We start from the raw sequence: 24,049 nt of genomic DNA, 5'->3' as shown, positions 1-24,049 counted from the left end.
AAAACGTCAACTCAAGTTTAAATACTTTTGATTTTATTAAAGAAAGTATAAAATATTGAATTAGACATTTAAAGCACTATTAAGAATCAAAAAAAATCAGTCAAGTCTCTTCATACTGACAGTTTCAATATTTCCATTTAAAATAGTATCTATTTCTAAAAAATCTTGAATTCTGAAAAATAAACAGAAAAAAGTAAATTACTCTCTTTCAAATTCTTTGTTTTAAAACTTTAAGTGTGATGAAATGTACGTAACACTGCATTTACTATCATACCTAATATATAGCCTAATGTCCTCAAGGTTCATCCAGGTTATAGCATATGACATTCTTCCTTTTAAGGCTAAATATTCCATTGCTGTGTATAACACATTGTATTAAACCACTCATGAACACTTGCACTACTTACAAGTGAATGCTGTTATCAATAACACTGCTACAAATGAGTGTACAAATCTCTGAGACCCTGATTTCTATTCTTTTGGATCTATATACCCAGAAGTGAATTGATGACATATAGTCATTCTATTTTTCTTTAAATAAACACCTACTGTTTGCTGCAGATGTACCACTTTACAATTCTACCAGTGATGCTCAAGGGATCCCAATTTCTTGCAAGCTCACAATACTTGTCATTTTGTTTTCTGATAGTAGCCATCTTTCACTGTGTGTGTAGGTATGGTGCTGGGAGTCAAAACCAGGGCTCTGCTACATCTGCAGCTGGATAGTAGTCATCTTAATGGTGTGAATTAAGGATTTTCTTTACTGATTAGTAAAACTTAAAATTTACTTCCTCCAAACAGGCTCCACTTCCTGCTTTTCACCACTCTCAATAATGTCATCTTATTATGAATCCATGGAGAAAATAATCCATTGATTATGGCAGAGACTTCAGGGTCCACCACTTCCCAAGAGGCTATCCTTAACTGTAGACCCAGTCCCCAGTACAGGGGCCTTTTAGGAACATATCAGATCCGAACCATAATGGTTTCTACTAGGATGACTTGTAGAAACCACTTCCCACTTCACAGGCTGCTCCACTTTGTTGTGTCCTCTCAGGCACAACAAGTCTGACGCAGTCCCATTTGTGGATTTTTGTTTTTATAAGGTTTTCCTGTTTCCTTCCCAGAGTTTTATAGTTTTAGATCTTACTTTTTACTCATTAATCCATCTTGTGTTATTTTTTGTTTATGTTGTAAGTAAAGGGTCCACTTTATAATTTTTAAATGTAGATGTCCAATTTTTCCAGTTGAATTTTTTTTTGGGGTGAGATGCAATTTGAACTCAGGGCTTCACACTTGCAAAGTAGGTACTCTGCAGTGTGAGCCAGGCCTACCATCCATTTTTTTTCTGGTTATTTTGAAGATGGGGGTTTCATGAACTATTTGCCTGGGCTGGCCTCAAACTGTGATACTTTTGCTTTCAGCTTCCAAAGTGCTGAGATTATAGGCCTGGGCCACTATGCCTGGCTCACTTAAGGTATCTTAAAGATGGTTCAAATGTTCTTTAACAGCTGCACAGTATAAATTTAGCACTGTTTATTCATCTGCTCTGCTAGTAGATATTTTGGTTAATCTTTTTGCTAATACAGATATTGCTGTGACAAATTGACTACAGACATATTTATAGAAGAATTTATAGAAGAATTGCTCCTAGAAGAGCAACTGCTAGATCAAAGGGTGTTGGTATTTATAACTGACACATTATCAAATTGCTCAGAATTAGTTGTCCAACTAATTCCATTATACTCCTAATGAGCTTTCTGTACAACTTCAAGTTTATTTTAACTCTGAACGAGTACCTCTAATTCTAAAGATACATTACCCAGACTTTCCATACTGGATAGGAGTAATAACCAGAGCAGTTAATGGCTCTTAAGAGACAAACTAAATGTGATAAACACACTATCAAAGCAGGAGTCTGTTACATAAATTATACCTCTGATAGGGTAGTATCACAAAAGACATCAATGAAACTTTCCTTGAGGTGTTCCCATTTTTTTTTCTGTTTCTCTCTTTAGTTTATTTGCTTTGTATCTCTTAGCCATTAAGACAAGCTCTTCAGGAATACTCTGATTTGCTCTTTTCAGAATATTAATCAGTTCAGTGTCAACACTCCAATCATTTCTGGTGATAAGGGTAATTGACATGCCAGTCTTCCCTGCTCTCCCAGTGTGCCCAACTCTATGAACATATTCTTCAATGTTCTGTGGAAAATCATAATTATAAACGTGTGTGATATCTTGGACATCAAGACCTCGAGATGCCAAGTCAGTAGCAATTAGTATTCTCACTTTACCTGTTTTAAAGTTCTCTAACGCCTTCTCTCAGTCACTCTGTTCTCTGTTACCATGCAGAGACTCTACTGATATTTGTCAGACAATCAGGTCACTTGATAAGTGATCAGCCACAGCTTTTCTGCTGACAAAGACAATGACTTTGTCTTTAGGTGACATGCTCTCTAGGAACGTTTGGGTGTGAGTTCGTTTCTCTTCCTCTGTAGTGATGATTACATTTTGCTTCACTGAACTTACAGCAACCAGATCCAAAGTACCAACATAGACAATCATTGGCTCTTTCAAATAAGACCGTGTAAGGCGATGGACAGCAGATGGCCAAGTAGCACTTGTCATAATTGTCTGCCTGTCTGGGCACACATCTAACAAAATCTTCATTATCTATCTCTATCTCCACCAGCATATATGCAAACACTTTTAAGACCTTTATATGAATACTTAGAACATTTGGCTTCCAATTGAAGCGGTAATTCCTGGGTGGGTGTGAGGACTAACATGCTTGGTCCATTTCTTTTTTTCTGGAGCTACTGGTTGAGAGTCTAGATGAATGAACCCAGGCATCAGATAGAACAATGTCTTCCCTGTTCCAGTTTGTGCTACTCCAATAAGATCTATTCCTTGCAGAACTATTGGCCATGACTGTGACTGAATTAGTGTTGGATTTTGAAAACCTGCCTTTTTAATATTTGTCATAACTTCTGGGTAACTCTGGAAAGCATCTTCAAATTTACAGGTAGGATTTTTTCTCACCATCTTTCAAGTCATCATGTTATATTGAAATTTTCCTTCCTCCAGCTGTCTATCTGTGCTTGTGACATTGAGCTTGTTGTTGCTGACTCTACGTAAAAGTTTTTCTTAATTGGAGGTGAATCTGCTCACTTTTTTTCCCATTTCAATGCATCCTCTCGGATCTGATCCCAGTCTATCAATGGCTGATCTTCTGTTCCATTGTCATTTGTGCATACATCTCTTCTAAAAGAAGGCTTGAATGCACCATCAAATCTGTGTCCTGAGTTGTAACTTTCATGTTTTTTTTTAACAAAATTATCTATCACTGCTTTTGCTTTTGTCTGCATGGTCTTACTGCCAAAAATTTTGACTTCTGCTGCAGGATTTCCTTTTATTATCTGTATTCTGGTGTTTGTTGTATTCTGGATTTCTCTTATTTTTGACTCACCACGACCGATCACCATGCCCACCAGGTCGTTCTTCAATCCAAAGCAGAGTGGAGGTTCCCGGTGACCAGCGGCCCCAGACTCCAGGGGACCTGAGGAGTCTCTCCCGCCACCACCTTTGTCGCCCCTACCTCCTCCCGGACCTCTTCTGTTCGACTCCTCCATCGGCCTCCTTTCCTGGGTATGGTATGCTGTGGGGCTTCACCTTGAAGCAACATCGGCTCCTGCCTCTTGCCTGGACATGGTTCTAAGAAGATTCCGCGAGTCCAAGTAGTCCACTTGCACTCTACTGGTTTTATTTTTTTTTTTTTTTTTTTTTTTTTTTAGGAAATGCTATCAGTTTTTCCTCATTTACCATAATGTTGGTTATTGGTTTGTCACAGATATCCTTCACTAGCCTGAGATGTGATCCTTTTCTTCTTCTTCTTTTTTTTTTGTATTATCCATATGTGCATACAAGCCTTGGGTCATTTCTCCCCCCTGCCCCCACCCCCTCCCTTACCACCCACTCCGCCCCCTCCCTCTCCCCCCACCCCCTCAATACCAGCAGAAACTATTTTGCCCTTATTTCTAATTTTGTTATAGAGAGAGTATAAGCCATAATAGGAAGGAACAAGGGTTTTTGCTGGTTGAGATAAGGATAGCTATACAGGGCATTGACTCACATTGATTTCCTGTGCATGGGTGTTACCTTCTAGGTTAATTCTTTTTGATCTCACCTTTTCTCTAGTTCCTGGTCCCCTTCTCCTATTGGCCTCAGTTGCTTTTAAGGTATCTGCTTTAGTTTCTCTGCGTTAAGGGCAACAAATGCTAGCTATTTTTTAGGTGTCTTACCTATCCTCACTCCTCCCTTGTGTGCTCTCACTTTTATCATGTGCTCAAAGTCCAATCCCATTGTTGTGTTTGCCCTTGATCTAATGTCCACATATGAGGGAGAACATATGATTTTTGGTCTTTTGGGCCAGGCTAACCTCACTCAGAATGATGTTCTCCAATTCCATCCATTTACCAGCGAATGATAACATTTCGTTCTTCTTCATGGCTGCATAAAATTCCATTGTGTATAAATACCACATTTTCTTAATCCATTTGTCAGTAGTGGGGCATCTTGGCTGTTTCCATAACTTGGCTCTTGTGAATAGTGCCGCAATAAACATGGGTGTGCAGGTGCCTCTGGAGTAACCTGTGTCACAGTCTTTTGGGTATATCCCCAAGAGTGGTATTGCTGGATCAAATGGTAGATCAATGCCTAGCTTTTTAAGTAGCCTCCAAATTTTTTTCCAGAGTTTACATTCTGGAAAAATGTAGACTACATCCCCACCAACAGTGTAAGAGGGTTCCTTTTTCCCCGCATCCTCGCCAACACCTGTTGTTGGTGGTGTTGCTAATGATGGCTATTCTAAGAGGGGTGAGGTGGAATCTTAGTGTGGTTTTAATTTGCATTTCCTTTATTGCTAGAGATGGTGAGCATTTTTTCATGTGTTTTTTGGCCATTTGAATTTCTTCTTTTGAGAAAGTTCTGTTTAGTTCACTTGCCCATTTCTTTATTGGTTCATTAGTTTTGGGAGAATTTAGTTTTTTAAGTTCCCTATATATTCTGGTTATCAGTCCTTTGATGCTTTCTTCTGTTTTCCTTGGGGCTTTTATCATAAAACAGTGTTGAATTTTTGACAGGATATAATTGAATCTAAGATGATTATGTGATTTTGTCACTGGTTCTATTAACATGTTCTATTGTAATTGTTGATCTACTTATGTCAAAACATCCCTGTTTCCTTTCCGTGTAATGCAAACAACTTCCTTATATGTATTATCTTTATAATATGCTGTTGAATTTGGTCCACAAATACTCCCCAGTTATTCTCTAGAGGATGTCTCTCTCTTTCTTTAATTTTGCTAAGGGTTTTTCAATCTTATTTATCTTTTCACAGACCAATTACTTATTTAATTGGTTCTGTATATTGTGCTTTTAGTTTCCATTTCATTAATTTCTTCCCAGATTTTTATTATTTTTTTCTATCTGCTATTTCTCTTTGTCTTGTTCTTGCTTTGATAAGACTTTGAGGTGTATCATTAGGTTATTTATTTGTGATCTTTCTGATTTTTAATATAAGCACTTATCATTATATACTTTCTTCTTAGCCCTGCCTTTGCTGTATTATAAAGGTTCTGGCAAATTGTATTTCAATTTTCAGTTATTTATTTTTTTTTTGTAGTTTCATCCCTAATGTCTTCAATATCTAGTGATTATTCAAAAATGTATTTATCAATCTCCTTCTGTTTATATAAGTTCTGTAGTTTTTCTTGCTATTTATTTCTAATTTTATTTCATTGTGATATGATGAAATACAATAAATTGTTTCATGTTTTTGTATTTTTAGTACTTGCTTATGGCCTAAAGTGTGATCTGTTTTGGAGATATTTTCATGGGCTGCTGAGAAGAATGCATACTTAGTAGGTGCTAGATAGAATGTTCTATAGATATTAGTTAAGTTCATTTATTCTTTTGTGTAATTATCTATGAAGTTTCTTTGTTGATTTTTTTGTCGAGGTTATCTATCAGTGAACATAGAGTATTGAAGTCAACTCATTATTATTATACTTAGACCTCTCTTCAGTAGCATTTGTCTTATGAAACTGTGTACACCCAGAGTTGGTGCACATGTATTTACAATTTTCATGTCTTCTTGATAAATTGTTCACTTTATTAATTTATAGTGATCTTCTTTATCTCTTCTAATTTTGTCTTGAAATCTACTTTGTAGGATATGAATGTAATTACTCCTGCCTGCTTTTGGCTTCTACTTTTATGCAATATCAGTCAACAAACAGTTGGATCTTGTCTTTTAATTATTCAGCCTTTCTTTTAATTGTAGCGTGTAGAGTTATTGAGATGTAGCTTATGATTCTTATAATTTTAATGTTTTTTCTCTGGTTGAATTATATAGGTTTTATTCTTTTCTTTCATCCTTATTCATCTTAGGAATTTGTTGGTGTACAACATTGAACATGTCTGATTCTTTCCTAATTTCCATGTTTTAATTATTCTCAGGAAATTTGTTTTTCTGATCTCTTACTATCACTCTTACTGTCTTTATTCCTGTTTGTGCACAGGATTCCTTTATGTTCTGCGATGCTGGCTTAATGGTCAAAAAATTGTGTTCATGTGTGCTTATCTGGCAAGGTCTTCATTTCTTCATTGATTTTAATTTTAATTTTGGGGGGGTAGTTGGGCTTGACCTCAGGGCCTCAGGCTTGCTTGGCAGGCACTCTAACACTTGAGTCACTTTTTCAGTTTTCCATTGATTTTAAAGGATAACTTTGACCTATATAGTAATCTTGGTTGGCAGTCATCTACTTTCAGAACTTTAAATATGTCATTTCACACTTTCCTGGCTTTTAGTGTTTCTGTTGAGAGTTCTAATGTAACTCTGATGACTTTGCCTTTATAAGTATGTTGGGTGTTTTCTTGTGGCAGCTTTACAATAATGTTTATTTTTCCATATTCTTGATATTTTGACTGTAATGTGATTTGGAGATGCTCTTTTCTGGTCATGACCATTTGTAGTTCTGATTTACTACGGTACTTGGATGTCCATAATTTGGGAAAGAGTCTGTCTTTTCATTGAATATATTTTCTATGCTTTTTATTTGTGTCTTAGTTCTTTTCACCCCTTGTACTTCTCAATCAGGTCATTTGTTCATGTCCCAAAGTTCCTGATATTTTGCTCATAAATTTTTTCTTTATTTCCATATGAACTCAATATTTCCTTGACCTTGTCTTCAATCTTTGATATTCTTTCTTCTGCTTGATCTAGTCTACTGATGATGGTTTCTATTGTTTCTTTGTTTGTTTTTTGAGTTTTTTATGTCCACTTTTAAGAAAATCATCTTCCTATCTTTCTTATCCAGGTCTGAAATTGCCCTCTTTACCTTATTAATAGTGCAGTCAAGAACTGAAGCAGTATAGGGATTAACAACATACTTCAAGGAAGGAAGAGCATCCTGTACCCTAAAATTCTTATCAAGTGATGCATAGTTTTAGATAATGAAGCATCAGTTGGTAAAGATTGTATAAGAATTATTAGGAGTACAGCTATTGACTACCAGAGCCAGTCTTATATACACAGGTACATAGACTCGAGTACTCTTTCATCTATCTGAATTCAGATAGATGCTGGAGACCACCTGAGTTGGACCCTGAGGGCATCAACATAGTAGTTAAACTTAGCACAACATTATTGTCCATCAATAACATTCTTAATCTTCATCTCAAGTCTCTCTGCTTTAATACTAATGTAAGAACATTACTGAACTCTGTCATGGAGCTGGAGCTGGTTCATAGATATATCCAAGTTCCTACAAATTTGGGTAAACATTTATTCAGATATTAGCTTATTTTTCAAAGAAAAAATGTTCATACTTCCAGAAAGCATATAGTAGCTTCTCTATCTAAACAAAATAGAAAATAAAACTAAACAAAATAGTAAAAAGTATTACATTTGGTTTAGATTTCTTTGGGCAACAGTAAATGTTAACAGTGATTTTTTTTTTTTTTGACACACCAGATTTCTCAGAGCAAGTTATTTTTTCAATGTGAGATATTTGAGGAGGACATTGACTTTTTTTAGGTCAATAAGTCTGAAATTTTAAATCATCCATACTTGAGGTTATGAGAGCTATTCTGTGACAGACAATTTACTATAATTCTAGCCGCATTCATGACTTTAGTATAAAATGTATTTTTTCCTGTTTCTTGGACTTCTCATTTTGTCAGGATTTAGGCACAATTCAACTTTTAGATATGTCTGAAAAATAAGTGGAGTTTCTCTAAGTTAATTCTACCACTCTTTTAGTTTAATTGCTCATACTTTCCACTAGGATCCTCTCCCTTCCTTTTTCCAATCTAGTCTCCAATACAGAAGAAACCTCTAGCTATTCTTCATTCGAAATGTTTGAACTTTCTATTATTTTTACTGCTGTATACAAGTACATTCCTGCTATTAGAATTTTTCCTTATGATTAATTTCTATGTTCCACCTTTTACAAGTCAGATTTTTGCCTTTTTCTAGCACAGAATCACAGTGCAATTCATATGGGCTGGATTTCCATAACAGACCACACATCTGGAGGCCAGATGTCAGTATTCCACTCCTCTATTGGTTTGCTAGAATTGTCATAGCAAAGTACTGAACTGGGCATTTAAATAGCAGAACATTTTTTACTTATAGTTCTTGGGGCTAAAAGTCTGAGATTAAGGTGTTAATGGGGCAAATTCCTTCTGAGGGTTTTGAGGGACAATCTGTTTTATGCTTTACTCCTAGTTTGGTAGTTTTCTGGAAGTCTTTGGTGTTCTTTGGCTTCTGCTGCATCACCACCTTCTATGCCTAAATTGTTCAATGGATTTCTTCCTGTGCATATGTCTGTATCTAAATCTGCCTTGATAACAGTCATACTGGATTCGGGGCCCTCCTTGTTCAAGTATGATTTCATCTTAACTATGATGTCTAAAAAGACCCCCCTGACTTGTAAATAAGTTCATATTCTGAAGCAGAAGATTAGGTTCTCAGGATATGAATTAAGGGTAGAGGGTGAGTTACAGGAATCTACCCTGTAAGGTCCCTTACATTAACCTCCCTGAGCAAAGTTTTCACTGCTAAAACTGGAATAGCACTATTATCTACCTCTTAGAGGCTTTGTTTCAATGAGGATTGAAAGAATTATTTCCTAGGTAAACACTTAACATGATGTCTGGGATATAATATGCACTATTGGAAATGAGTAAACATGATGTTCCTGATTTTAATGCATTTAAATAAACATGTTCACAAAAAATGTTTTTAGCTCAAATTGGCCAGGACTTGTATTTATTTTTTCAGCAGAGTTTGGGGTCATTATTTTTTAGATGCCAAGTGAAATGGCATTGGGAGAGGTTCATGACATCTACTGCTAATTACAACTTCTAGTACTGACGGGCACCTATCATTAATAGATCACACAGATTTGTGCCTAATTACCAGAAAAACTTTTGATAATATATTTCAGTAACACTAAGTTACCTGTGGAGTCATGTGATTTATATGCTTGATGGCTTATTTAAGGAAATTGTTTGATGTGTAAAGTTTTAGATTATAGCATAAAAGTTCTAAAAGTACATTTCCCTACATTATGTTAATGTGAAAAAAGAAAAGAGGCAATGCCTGAAAATTCTCTCAGGCTGGCTAAACTAAGGAATAAACATATTCAGTACTGTTAAGATGTAAATGAACAACATATTGCATTCTGATGTAGCTGCATAAATGTTTGTACTTCTTGTAATTTTGATAATAATAAAGTTTTGAGGTTATTTTTATGCATGTATTTTCTAAAAACCCATTAACACCTTTTCCACCTGCTTGCATTTTGTGCTTTATATTGTGATATTGACAAAATGATAAAGTTCCTGTTGTAATTTGGTTTGCACATTATTTTTAAGTGTGCTGTAAGCTCAAATGAATAGAGATTGTAAGAATGTTTTTAGGCAATTAAAAAATGAGCAAGGACCCGAGATTTCAAAGTAATAGAAAGAATTCAAATGTTGTAATAAAAAGTTTACATCTTGAAAAGAAATTTTAGTTGGTATTTTGACAATTTAGACCTTGATTCTTTTATTTGGTTTATTTTTCATCAACTTTATCAAGTTATAATTGCCATCTAATGAAGTGCACATATCCTTAAGATTTGATAAATTTTGATATAGGTATGTTCATCCATCACCACATTCAGGATAACATAACCATCACCCTCAAACATTTCCTTTTAACCTTTTATAACCTCTCCCTCTTAAATCTGTTCACTTCTATTCTTCCTTGCCTTATACCCAGACTATAATTTTTAGTACAAAATTGAATTGAACCTGCAAAAGTGGATGTCCTTCTTTTGTTCCTGATTTTAGGAGGAAACATTCAGTCTTTCACCACTAAGTATAATGTGAGCTAAGGTTTCAAGTAGTCCTTTATCAAGCTGAGGAAGATTCATTCTATTCTTAGTTTGCTGAGAGTTCTAATTCATGAATGTTGAATTGTAAATGTTCTTTCTATTAGACCTTAACTATTGATTCTGAATTCTTCAAAGGTTTTGACAATTAGATAAGCTTAACCAAACCTTTTTTATTTATTTTAAATTATTTGAGTAATCATGAAAATTAAAATCATTACTGTTATCTTTTTCTTTTTTATGATATGGTATGCTGATTTTCTTTCCCTCCCTATCAATTCTAGAATCTATAGCTTCTCCTTGTAATTACTCCCTCAAAAAGACTCAATTTTCTTCTTCCTTTCTCACTTTAAAATATAATTCCTTACAAAAATTCTATCTGTGACTGTCCCATTAGTCTTATCTTTTCTGGTAATGTATAAGAATGGTTATATATGTTGAAGGGAATCACATAACCGAGTAGGCTAGTTTAACAGTACTTCAAAACTGCTTTTGCTGAAAAGTACTGACTCCTTAACACGCTCTGAGAATTAAGTAAAAAACAAGAAAAAAGCTTGAAATCTCTGTCTCTACTTTTGTATCTGTGTTCTTTACTCTGAGCTACTCTCTCTGCAGTAACTTTGGAATCCAGGGAGGGCAAGACTGATCAATAACATCTTTATCAGAAAGGATGGAGAAAAGTGCTCCCAAGAAAAGGAAAAGCTGGACCTCCATAGGAAAGGCCATCCAGCAGGCAACAATGACTTACTCTTTCTTCACCAAATTGTTCCCCTTAAGTGATAACAACTTCTCAAGAACCCCCTGTAATGGTCAAACAGGCCTTATGGTTAGGGCTGTTTAATAATTGTGCATACATTTCAACCTTTGCCCAATTCTTTCTCTTTTTAAACCTAGAGTTCATGTCTTTACTTTGAAGATGGCTGAAGATGGGCTGAGGTGCTGACTTTGCTTCTTCCTGTGGCTGTCAAGCTGCTGTATAATAAACTTTCTTTCTCTACCCTTCACCAGTACCTATCTCTTTATTTGACATTCTGGTGAGTGGCGAGATGTAGCATGTGGAACGTCTAGAGTTTGGATCTGGGGCCTAAAACTGTGGTTTCAGTTCTCTTTATATTTATGATTTAAATTCTTAAATTGACACTATTATGCTAGCGTAGCACAGAATATGTAACAGCAATGCTATGAATTTATTTCTTGAGATAAATATTTCATGTTTCCTACATACTTTTCCTATCCTCACTCACTTAATGAATTGTTTTATTTTTAATAAGAAATTATAATGAATTCTACATGAATTTTTTCAACTTACAAATATTAAGGCTAAATCTTCACCTATCCTGCATGATTCTATGCCTGTTTTTCTTAGTAAAACTATGATGTAACATTTCTCTTATCAGTGGCCAAGTCTTTCACTGTTACCTAGCTCTCACTTTGTTTTTACCTTCTCAGTTATGTAATTTATATCTTAAATATGTTTTCTGTTAGAGTTTTATCATCTACATACAGATGTTTTGAAGAGTTCTCTTTTTAGCAATTCCAACAACCCTGACTCCACATTTTCAATTCCTCTGTTAGGAAAATAACTGTCTTTGAGTTTTGTTCCATTCATTTTTCAGATCTTCTAGATTAGCTGCTGCTGCTGTCATTTCATTGAATGTTGAAAACTGAATATTCAAAGACCTGCATTTTGGACAATTTTTGTAGTACTGGGGCTTGAACTCGAGGCCTACACCTTGAGCTACTCCACCAGCCATTTTTTTGTGAAAGATGTTTTCAAGATAGGGTCTTCTGAACTATTTGCCATGTCTGTGTTTGAACCACAGTCCTCCTGATCTCTGCCTCCTGAGTACCTGGGATTAAAGGCATGAGCTACCAGCACCTGGCATAATTTTTGAACAATCTTGAATTAACCTATAAGTATATTCTAATAGGGAAAAGAAGTAAACCTTTTGATTTAAAGGTCTATGATTGCTTCTTTAGATGTTTTCAGAAGATTGTGGTATCTTTTGACACATGTGCTACTTAGCAGTAAAATTATTAGTATTTTATTATGAAAAGAATCTAGTTGATGGTATAATGCCTTTACTTAAAGGAAACACATTTTTATCAAGTTATATACAAATATATGTTCTGTACTAGAGCAACTACACAAATTTTTGAATGTTAATTTCAAGGATAACCATTACTATACAATTTGTACTACTTGTCTTTCTGTCATAGATAATATCAAGGGTCAAATTTATACTAAACACAGCGTTCATTGACTTGCAGATAAAGGAAGTGATTTCACATAAATTAAGTTTAAAGACTCATAGGTAATTTGAGTATTTCTTGAATGCAAACATACTCTCATCACACAAAATAATCTATGGGAGTTGGATCTCACTTCTTTTTTATATATGTTTGGGACTCAAGCATATATGTTTTGCAGAAATTATTGAAAAAAATAAGACTAACTGGGCACAGGTGACCCACACCTGTAATCCTAGCTACTCAGGGGGCAGAGATCAAGAGGATCACAGTTCAAAACCAAACCCTATGTTGAAAATATACATCACAAAAATGTACTGGCAGAGTGGCTCAGGTGGTACAGTGCCTGCCTACTAAGCATGAGGTTCTGAGTTCAAACCCCAGTAATGACAAAATATATGTATATATTTATGTATATATATAGATATACCATAAAGTATTGGCCTGCTAGATCACAAATGGGATACTTGTTTGGTCATGTGACCAATAATTTATAATCTCAAAATATTATTTATTCCTATACCATTCCATTAAAATTTTACTTGTGGTTTGGGAAACATAATTTATATTTATTTAGTTTATTTTTAGGAAGTAGTATTTTTGCATAAAAATAAAATAAGAAATATGATTTTCCTATTTCATTTTCATATCAGATATCTATTTACAATGCAAAAACACACATATAGGAAAAGTTTCTATAAAAATATTTTTGATCCTTGTATTTGAAGCTCTGTGGATGGCATTTCTTCTTTCAAGCTCTCAAAATACAAAATCAGGAGCATTCATTTAGGATATTTTTAATTGAACTTGGTAGAAATTAATTATATCTTTAGATTTAAAAACAGAAAACATTTTTCTGTTTTTTTACTCTCGTCACCATTTCTTTGTGTGTATATGTCTGTTATACGTGTGTTTGTTAGTATGTATGTGTATGTGTGACAGGCTGCAGATAACTTCCCTTAGCTCTACTGGTGTTAAGGTTTGAGAGATGTTGGTAAATCAGATTGGTACCAAAAAAGTAGAAATTAGAAAAATAAATATCTTGTTTTTGATACAATACATCAAATACTCTTTGTCAAAAAGTATATATTATTATCAAATATAACATCAACAATTCCTGAATGGGTTATAATAAAAAGAGTTTTTGACAATGTTAAAAATGTGAGGCGGTCGTGACTATTTATGGAGGTATGCCAATCATGTCTGCTGAATTGTGCTGTGATAACCAAATGATCCTAACATCTCAGTAGCTTCTAATAAGAAGAAAAATCTTTCTTTCTTCTCACTGATACTACACGACAGCAATAGATTGACTACAATGCTATTCTATGCTGTCTTCTGTTCAAAATGACATTGAATTGTTTTTTGGTGTTGTCGTCGTTTTGTTTTTCTGTAATCTGGGGTTTGAACATGTGACTTCATGATTGCTAAGCAGGTGCTCTACTGCTTGAGCTACACCTCCAGGCCTTGTATTCTGGATGTTACATTCTTATGATGAAAGGAACAGTGATGAAATCATTTGGTTGCTCTAATAGCTTCATCTCAGCACTTGGATATATTACTTCTGCTATTTGATGTTCAAAACAATTTATGTGGCTAAACCTAACAAATAAAAGACATGGAAGTTACATAAAACTATGAAACTAGCTCAGGATCTAAGGACACAAAGAATGACAGGGTGGTCCATTCCCTCAGTTTTCTTTTTATATCATGTATCCCTGGTAGGGTGCTAGAAAAACTTGGCAACTCAGAACTACTAATGGGTGCAGACAAAAAAATCATGAATGGCCTGCTCTCTCCAGACAGAGGAAAAAGAAAAGGGAAGCCCAGTAATACAGAAAACTTTCAAAACGTAAGCAATACATTACATTCAAAACCAACCAACCAAACAAACAAACAAAACCACAAAACACTGTGGCCTGCCCTCTCCTATAGTAGTAAAGGTTCAATAGGAAATAGACTTTTACCCTCACCAAGTTTTAACAAGGCCACCTCCATCCTGACTGCCAGCATGTTGGCAAAGTTTAGGAAGCCTAAACATTTTCATCCTTGTTTATAGCTAGTGAGCATTAAATCAGCAATAATAAAACACAGGAATTAAGCTTCTGTACCATCAACCAACAGGTTGCAATATTTATTATTTAATTGTTGTGCTGGGTGGGGGTACATTGTGGCATTAACAAAATCATACTTTAATTCATCCCCTCCACTGCTCTCCTTTATCCTCCCCTCCCTCCATTCATGAAATAGTTTCAACAAATATCATTTTTGCATCTGTATATATCTGTACAGAGTATTTGCACTATATTCACCCTGCTACCTGCTTTCTCTGCTACCTCCCTCTCCCACTGATAACAACCTTTCTCCAGCAGGACCTGTTCTGCCTTCCTGTTCTCTGGTTTTGTAGAAGAAAAAAGAAAAAAATGACATTTTTGCTTCTTTGAGCAGAAGCTACACAAGGAATTTCCTTGTGATATTTCCATGTATGTATGCACTATAACCCAAATTAGTTCATTTCCTCTAGTTTTCTTCATTCTACCTCAGTCTCTTTCTTATGGTGGTTTTAGCTTTAAAAATTCTGTATTCATTCTTGTGTAGAGAGTATATCAACCATATTTATTTTCTTAGTTTTCTTCTTTTACCCTACTTCTCCATATGTGACCTCCCCTTAGTGTAACCTGTTTTTCATAATGTTGTATTTGTAGTAGGTCAATATTCCACATGTGAGAGAAAAACGTGGCTTTGATCATATAAGCCTAACTTCACTAAGAAGTTAGAACTAAGGTGATGTTCTCCAGTTCCACCCATTTACCTACAAATGATAAAATTTCATTTTTCTTTGTGGGCTGAATAAAATTTCATTGTATATAAATACCACATTTTCTTATTCTATTTGTCAGCACTGGAGCATCCTGGCTGTTTCCATAGTTTAGCTATTGTGAATAGTGCTGCAATAAACATGGGTGTACAGCTTCCTTTGTTATAAGCTGACTCACATTCCTTCAAGTACATCCCTAGGAGTGGTATTGCTGGATCATACTGCAGATCTATTTTTAGATTTTGAGGAGCCTCCATACTGTTTTCCATAGTGGGACTACTACTAGCTTACATTCTCACCAGCAGTGTATGAGGGTTCCTTTTTGCCCACATCCTCACCAACATTTGTTGTTTGTATTCTTGATCTGTTCTAACAAGAGTGAGGTGGAACTTTATAAAATAAATTTTAATTGGAATATACTCATCATATGGGGGCATTCATAGTGACAATTCAGATTAAACTTATATGATACATTAGTTACATTGCCCCATTGTTTCTCCCCCTCAACCTCCTCCCCACCCCACTTAAAGCAATTGCAAGAGGTTTTTTAGTTTTGTTTCATATAGGTATATGAAGTCCATATACCATATACCCTCACCTTAATCTCCCTCATTCATCCTCCTCCCCTCCCACTGGTATCACCCCCTCCTTGCAAACACTGTGCCTATTTAGCAGTCCTGATTTTCATTGTTAATGTTTGAGTTGATGCTCAACAGGGTGTATCAGTGCATGCCCAATGTGGGTGTGCTTTACTTTGGTCTGTTCAATCCCTTCGAAGGAGTACTGATGTTACTTCTTCTATAAAGGTTTGGTAAAATTGAGGCATGAATCCATCACATCCTCAGGTCTTCTTTGTAGGGAAACTGTATTACTGCTTCAATTTCATTGGATGTAATAGGACTATTTAGGTAAACAATCTTCTTGGCTCAATTTTGGTTGGTTTTATGCTTCTAGGAATGTATGCATTTCATTGAGATATAAGTTTACTTACTTGAATATGCTTTCAAAGTACTCTCTAATGATTTTCTGGATTTCATTGGTATTTGTGGTTGCATCCACTTTTTCATCTCTGATCTTATTAATTCCCATCTTCTCCCTCCTCCGTTTTGTCATGTTGGCTAAGAGTTTGTCAATCTTGTTAATCTTTTCAAACACTTGGCTTCTGTGTACCTTGTGGGAACAAGGCTTCTAGTGCTGCCTGCAGAGTAGTAGGTTATAGCTTTCCTCCCCTCAGTGAGGAGTCTGGCATTCTTGCTTTTTGACAGGAGAGCAGAAGCTCTCTTGATGTCAGGGACAGTGGTGAGTGCTGGGCCTCTGTGCTCTGTAGATAGGGAAGCCTCTTGGTGCCAGCAGAGTAGCAAAACCTGGGATTCACTTAAGTGTGTGGTGGCAGGCTCCTGGCACTGAGTGGCAAGTTGAGGGATTTTAATTACCTGTTATCTTCCCCTTGACTCAATTACTGTGCTATGACTGGCTTAGTCATTAACTAGGTTGATGTGCTATTTTTGTTCCCTGCCTGGTTGGTATAAATTAGCAATAACAAATTCACTGATTCAATTCAGGATCAGTTATTTACACAATATGTAGTGAGCACCTTGATAACATTATCTACAATCCATGGCAGTTACAGGGATAAGAGTTGTTTGGATAGAGAAAGGAATGGTAGAAGATGGAAAGAGATGAGAAAGAAAAAATTAAGGTAGAGAAAGGTAAGTGAAGCAATAGAGGCCTGAGCAAGTTAGTGTCAGGACAGAATGGAGAAGGGACTTAGGAAACTGTAAGATGGAAGAAAAAAATGAAGAAAATTAAAGTTAAAATGAAAAATTTAATAAATATATAAAATATGAAAAATAAACAGAAATAAAACTAAAAAAATTAAACTGGAATAAAAGTAAAGTAAAATAAAAAGCTATGCATATATATATAATAATTTTTGTGAATATTCTGGAGTCTTTCCTCTGAATCCAAGTTCAGGTGGTGATGTTTTAATTTTTTTTTGTAGGGGATTTGGTCAAGACTGTCCCTTCTTAAGGTCACAATGTTGGGTTGCATGGCAATGAGTGTTGCTCTTTCCTGTCAGACAGCTTTGGGGGGGGCTCATTTCTGGGTGTTCCCTTTAGGAGGGTGGGTCCTCTAGACCAGGCAGGTTCTTCTCAGAAGTAGTCCTGTGAGGGCTTGGTAAATTAGCAGTCACCAGCCCCTTCCACTCACAGGGCAAGTCTGTGAGTTAGAAAAGAGCTTTCCTCTTGGTGAGACTTTCAGTTTCAGCTTGCTCCTGATTTAAGGCAGTGCAGAGCCTGGGTTTCTCCACAGGGACTGCTGATTCACCCCACACGGGTTTTTTCAGCTCTGCTTTCTGCCCCTCCCCCAGAGTCAGAGGAGACATATTCACTCCATGTATTTGGCCACCATTTTTATCTACAGGGAATGAAATTGGCTCCCCAATTGTGCTAAAGTATGAGGTTCCCTCACAAACAGTGTGTTGTGGTTACCTGGCAGGTAAGTAGATTCACTTGGTTGAGAATAGGTCAGCTACAGGGCAGCTCAGGCAGGTGGCAGACAGAGGTTTTGTGTCAGCTTGTGTTTGGTGGATCCTGATCTTCCCAGATGCTTGTAGCAACTTTCTTTTTTCACTTCTCTGTATTGTGTTATTGTTTGTGAGGTTGCAGATACACTAAAGTAGAAAGAGAGATCTGCACAAGCATGCAGCAGTCAGGTTTGTGTCTGCATGTATTATGGTGGGTCCTGGTATTCCTAGATGCTTGCAAGTCTTTGTGCTCTGTGTTGTGTTTTAGCCTTTACTGACCCAGGCAGGAGGGAATTAAGAGAGAGGGAAAAAGAAAGAGAAGAAGAAAGAAAAAAGCAGTGAATTGGCCAGGGCTATCTGACTCTACTGCCATCAGCTGTTCCCGGATGGCAAACAGGCAGGTCAGGTAGCAGTCATGTGTCCCTGTGCCAGGATGTTATGTGCTTTGAAAATTTAGTTTAAGGGTTAGTTAAAAATATGTGCCCCCTCAGTATTGGAGGTATCTTCAGTTGGCAGAAAAGGCAGTACTACCCGATCCCTGCTGTCACAAAAATCTGGAGTAATTGTATGAAATCATGCAGATCAAAGTTCCAGGATCCATCAGCTATCCACCATCTTTATTTGAGGTGGAATCTTAATGTGGTTTTGACTTGCATTTCATTTATGGCCAGGGATGGTGAGCATTTTTTCATGTGTTTTTTAGCCATTTGGACATCTTCTTTTGAAATGGGTCTGTTCAGTTCATTTGCCCATTTATTCATTGTGTCACTGATTTTTGGGGAGTTTAGTTTTTTGATCTCCCTGTATATTCTGGCTATCAGTCCTTTGTCTAATGTATAGCTGGCAAAGATTTTCTCCCATTCTATGGGCAATCTTTTCAATTTAGAAACCATTTATTTTGCTGTGTAGAAGCTTTTAGTTTCATGCAGTCCCATTTATCAATTCTTTCACTTTGTTACTGAGTCATTTGAGTTCTACCAAGGAAATCTGCCTATACCTATTGCTTCCAGTGCATTCCCTGCTCTTTCCTGCACTAGCTTCAGTTTCAGGTCTGATATTAAGGTCCTTAATCCACTTTGAGTTGATACTAGTACAAGGTGAAAGACATGAGACTAATTCCTGATAGAACAATAATGTTGCCATTTTGTGATTCGGGGGCCATTTTATCCTCATGCCTCACTTGAGAAATGGAACCACCCCCAATGTCAGCCCCACGCTTAAACAGAAATTCCCACACTCTAAGACAATCTCCACCCTTACTAGAGACTCCCGCGAATGTACTAACTTCCTCAAGCTCCCTCTTCTATAAAAGCCATGCCTAGCTCAAAGTCTGGTCTGCGCCATCTTTCCCTGGCCAGCCTGGCAGTTTGAGCCTGCCATTAAGCCTTGCTCTTGGACATGAGACTTTTCTCATGAGCTTTCTTTGTGAGCTGCGTTTTTCCTAACAGTTTCGATTTTCTGCAGGCAGATACCCACTTTTCCCATTTCTCTTCAACATTTGTTGAAAAGTCGTCTTTTCTCCATGATTTTTTTGGTATCATTGTCAAAAATTAGGTGGGTACAGCTGTGTGGATTCATATCTGGGTCTTCTATTCTGTTCCACTTGTCTTCATATTTGTTTTGGTGTTAGTACCATGCTGCTTTTATTGCCTTATCTCTACAGTATAGTTTAAAGTCGAGTATTGTGATACCTCCAGCATTGCTCTTTTTGCTCAGTATTGCCTTGGTTATTCTTGGTCTTTTGTATTTACAAATGAACTTCAGGGTAGATTTTTCAATCTCTGTGATGAATGTCATTGGAATTTTGATGGGAATTGCATTGAACATGTAGATTGCTTTTGGTAATATAGCTATTTTCTCTATGTTGGTTCTACCTTTCATGAGCATGGGAAATCTTTCCATCTTCTGTAGTTGTAGTCTTTGATTTCTTTCTTCAATGGTTTGTAGTTCTCCTTGTAGAGATTATTCACATCCTTTGTGAAGGTTATTCCTAGGTATTTGATTTTTTTTTTTTTGAAGCTGTTGTAAATGGAATTGTTTTCCTATATTCTATCTCAGTCTGTTCATTGGTGGTGTATAGAAAAGCCACTGATTTTTTTAATCCTGCTATTTTGCTGAAGCTGTTTATGTTGTCTAGGAAGTTTTTATTTAGTGGAGTTTTTCAGGTCTTTTAGGTATAACATCATGCTAATTTGACTTCTTTACCTATTGTTTTCTGTTATTTCTTCTTCCTTTCTTATTCCTCTGGCTAGGAATTCCAAGACTATGTTGAATAGGAGTGGAGAGTGTGGGCAACCTTGTCTCATTCCTGACTGTAGAGGAAATGGTTTCAGTGTTTTCCCCATTTAGTATGATATTGGCTATAGGCTTATCATATATATATCCATTATTATGTTGAGGTACTTTCCTTCTAGTCCTTGTTTCATCCGAGCTTTTATCATGGAAAGATGTTAAATTTTATTGAAGGCTTTTTCTGAATCTATTGAGATGATCAAGTAGTTTTTGTCTTTGCTTCTATTAATGTGCTGTATTACATTTAATGATTTGCATATGTTGAACCATCTCAGAATCCCTGGGATGAAGCCAACTTGGTCATAGTGCATGATCTTTTTGATAGGCTATTGTATTCAGTTTGCCAGTATTTTATTGAGGATATTTTCATTAAAATGATTGGCCTGTAATTCTCTTTTTTTGTTGTGTCTTTGGTTTTGGTATGAGTGTAATACCAGCTTCATAGAATGAGATTGGCAGTGATACTTCCTTTTACTTTTTGTGGAAAAGTTTAACGAGTGTTGGTATTAGTTCTTGCTGAAAGGTCTGATAGAATTTAGCAGAGAATCCATCAGGTCTTGGACTTTTCTTTTTTGGAAGATTTTTTATTGCTGCTTCAATTTCATTGTATATATAGATCTGTTTAGATAATTAATATTCTCCTGGTTCAATTTTGGATGGTTATATGTGTCTAGAAATTTGTCCACTTCTTCTAGATATGTTGACTTATTTTAATATACATTCTTAAAGTAGCCCCTGATGATTCCCTGGATTTCCTTGGTGTTTGTTGTTATCTCCTCTTTTCATTTCTGATTTTATTAATTTGGTTCTTTTCCCTCCTCATTTTAGTCAGATTTGCCAGGGGTTTGTCAATTTTATTTATTTTTTCAAAGAACCAGATTTTGTCTCATTGATTCTTTGTATGGTTTTTGTGGTCTTGGTTTCATTGATTTTGGCCCTTATTTTAATTATTTCTCTCCTTCTGCTTGTTTTGGGCTTAGCTTGTTCTTATTTTTCTGTGAGTTTGTGATGCAGAATTAGGAAGTTTATTTTAGATCTTTCTGTGTTTTTAATATATGCATTCATGGTTATAAGCTTTCCCTTTAGCACTGCCTTTGCTATACCCCATAAGTTCTGATAGGTTGTGCTTTCATTCTTGCTAAATTCCAGGAATTTTTTATTTCCTCCCTTATGTCTTATATGACCCACTGACCATTGAGCAATGTGTTGTTCAGCTCCAGTTGTTTAAGTATTTTTTGGTGTTTCTTTTGTTTTTGAGTTCTACTTTTGTTGTTTTGTTGTCACACAGTATGAAGGACACTTTTCAATTTTCTAATGTTTGTTGAGACTTTATTGTGACCTATGATATGATCTATTTTAGAGAGAGTTCCATGGGTTGCTGAGAAGAATGTGTATTGTGCTGTTGCAGGATGGAATCACCTGTCAGGTCCATTAGATCTATGCTGTCATTCAATTCTAGAATTTCTTTGGTGATTTTTTTTGTGTGTGTGTGTGGATGTTCTACTGGTGATAGAGGAATATCAAGTCTCCCAAAACCACTGTGTTGGGGTCTTTATGTGATTTTAAGTCCATTCATGTGAATTTAATGAATTTGGGTGCACTGACATTCAGTGCAGGATAATTGTTATTTCCTCTCATTGTATTGCTTCCTTTATAAGTATGAAGTGACCTTTGTCTCTTCTAATTTAGGTGTAAAGTCCACTTTACCTGCTATAAGTATTGCTACTCCTGCCTGTTTCAAGGGCCATTATCTTGGTAAATCTTCTTCCTCCCTTTCACTCTCAGACAGTATTTTGTTTTGTTTTTTTTCTGTCATTATGGTGGGTTTCCTGTAAACAACAAATTGTTGGTCTTCCTTTTTAATTCAGTTTGACAATTGATATCTTTTGATGGGAAAGTTGAATCCACTGACATTCAGTGTTAATATTGAGAAGTATGTGGTGATTCCTGCTATTTAGGGTTTTTTTTGTGTGTTTTCTTAAGGAATTGTGTGTGTGCAGCTAATTCTATGCTACTCTCTGATTACTTATTTGGTCTTCTCTTGAGGTTTAATATTTCCTGTCCTTTCACAGCTATGTTTGTTTTCATCTTCTGTGTGTAGGATTCCTTTTATAATCTTCTGTAGTGGTGATTTGGTGGTCATACATTGTTTTAGTTTATCATGGAAGGCTTTTATTCCTCAATCAGTTTTGAATGCTAGCTTTGCTGTGTAGAGTATCTTAGGACTGAAATTGTTTTCTTTCAGTGCTCAAGATAGCTCACTGCATGACCTTCTTGCTTTTAAGGTTTCTGTTGAGAACTCTGCTGTTATTTTGAAGGGTTTACCTTAATATGTTATTTGATTTTTCTCTCAAACAATTGTCAGTATTCTTTCCTTATTCTCTGGGCTAGTTGTTTTAGTGATAATATACTGTAGAGAGGTTCTATTTCAGTCATGTCTTTTTGATGTCCTGGATGCTTCATGGACCTGAATGGGCATCTTTTTCCTCAAGATTTGGGAAATTTTCTGCTATTATTTTATTGAATATATTACATACATTTTTAGCTTGCACTTCTTCTTCTTCTATGCACATGATTCACAAGTTTGTTCTTGTGATGGAATTGCTCTTGCATCTTTTGTGTAAGAATTCTTCTGTGCTTTTCTTAATATCTATTTTGTCTTTGAGTCTTGTAATTCTGTCTTTCACTTGTTCTAGTCTGCTGGAGTGGCTTTCACTTGTATCTTTTGTTTGATTTAGGAAACTTTTTATTTCCAGAATTTCTATGATTCTTTTTTCTGAGATTTTCCATATCTTTGTTAAACTCCTCTTTCATATGCTGTGCTGTCTTCTTTATTTCATACATCTCTCTCTCTTTTAAGATAATCTCCTTATTTTAGAGTTTGTGGAAGGCCTTTCTGATTTTACTAATTGTTTTGTTATCTTCTCAAGATTTTTTTGTTTTTTAATTTCTGTTCTCTTGGTATTATTTGAGTTGTCTTGTGTGTTTTCTTTAAGCTCCTTTATAAGCTCCTTCTTGAGCTTCTTTTCCAATTCCTGTTTGAGCACCTCTTTAAGCTCCTCATTAGGCTCATTGGCCATGTTTATCGTCACTATATCTGGGTCAGCAACTGGGTATTCATTTCTTTCATTTTTCACTAAATCCTTTATTGAATTATTGTTAATCTTTTGAGGAGTTATATTCCCCTGCTTTCTTCCTCTCTTTGTTTTCTCTTTTATTCCTTGCTTCTATGTTGTTGATTGGCTAGTTGGGGTTTTTTATCATATTTTTTTTTCCTTGATTTAATTATTAAGTGAATGGCTTAGTCATTATCTAGGTTGTTGTGCTACTTCTGTTCCCTGAACAGGAGGTATAATTTAGCAATAACAAATTCACAGATTCATTACCAGACAATTTATTTAAATAATATATAGAGAACTCTTTGGTGATACGATCTCTAAGCAGTGAGTATTGGGGAATTACAGTTGTTTGGACAGAAGAGATAGATACTTTGTCAATTAAAAAGATGGTGCTAGAGGAGAAGGCAGGAGACGGGGGTGAACTGAAAGGGGAAGGGGTGTAAGGTGTGGGAGTTATAGGGTAATAATACCCTAGTGTGCGTTAAGGTGTAGTTCAGTTGTTGTGGGGGAGGGTGCTTTTGTCAGGGATTGCAGAGGTGTAGAAAGGATGGGAGTAATGCATACACTTTATATGGCAGACTATTTAGGAAGTGGTGAGA

The 24,049-nt window shown here is 35.8% G+C and overlaps 1 pseudogene; it reads right to left on the bottom strand.

Moving 5' to 3' along the window:
* Positions 1-1,964: 1,964 nt before the first annotated feature.
* The window catches only part of LOC141414746 (probable ATP-dependent RNA helicase DDX43 pseudogene), a 38,422-nt pseudogene continuing 16,337 nt past the window's right edge, over positions 1,965-24,049 (bottom strand).

The sequence above is a fragment of the Castor canadensis genome, chromosome 12 (assembly GCF_047511655.1).
Source record: "Castor canadensis chromosome 12, mCasCan1.hap1v2, whole genome shotgun sequence".
Taxonomy (NCBI): Eukaryota; Metazoa; Chordata; class Mammalia; order Rodentia; family Castoridae; genus Castor; species Castor canadensis.
Note: the sequence above shows the minus strand (reverse complement) of the source record. Positions and strands in the feature narration are given on the sequence as shown.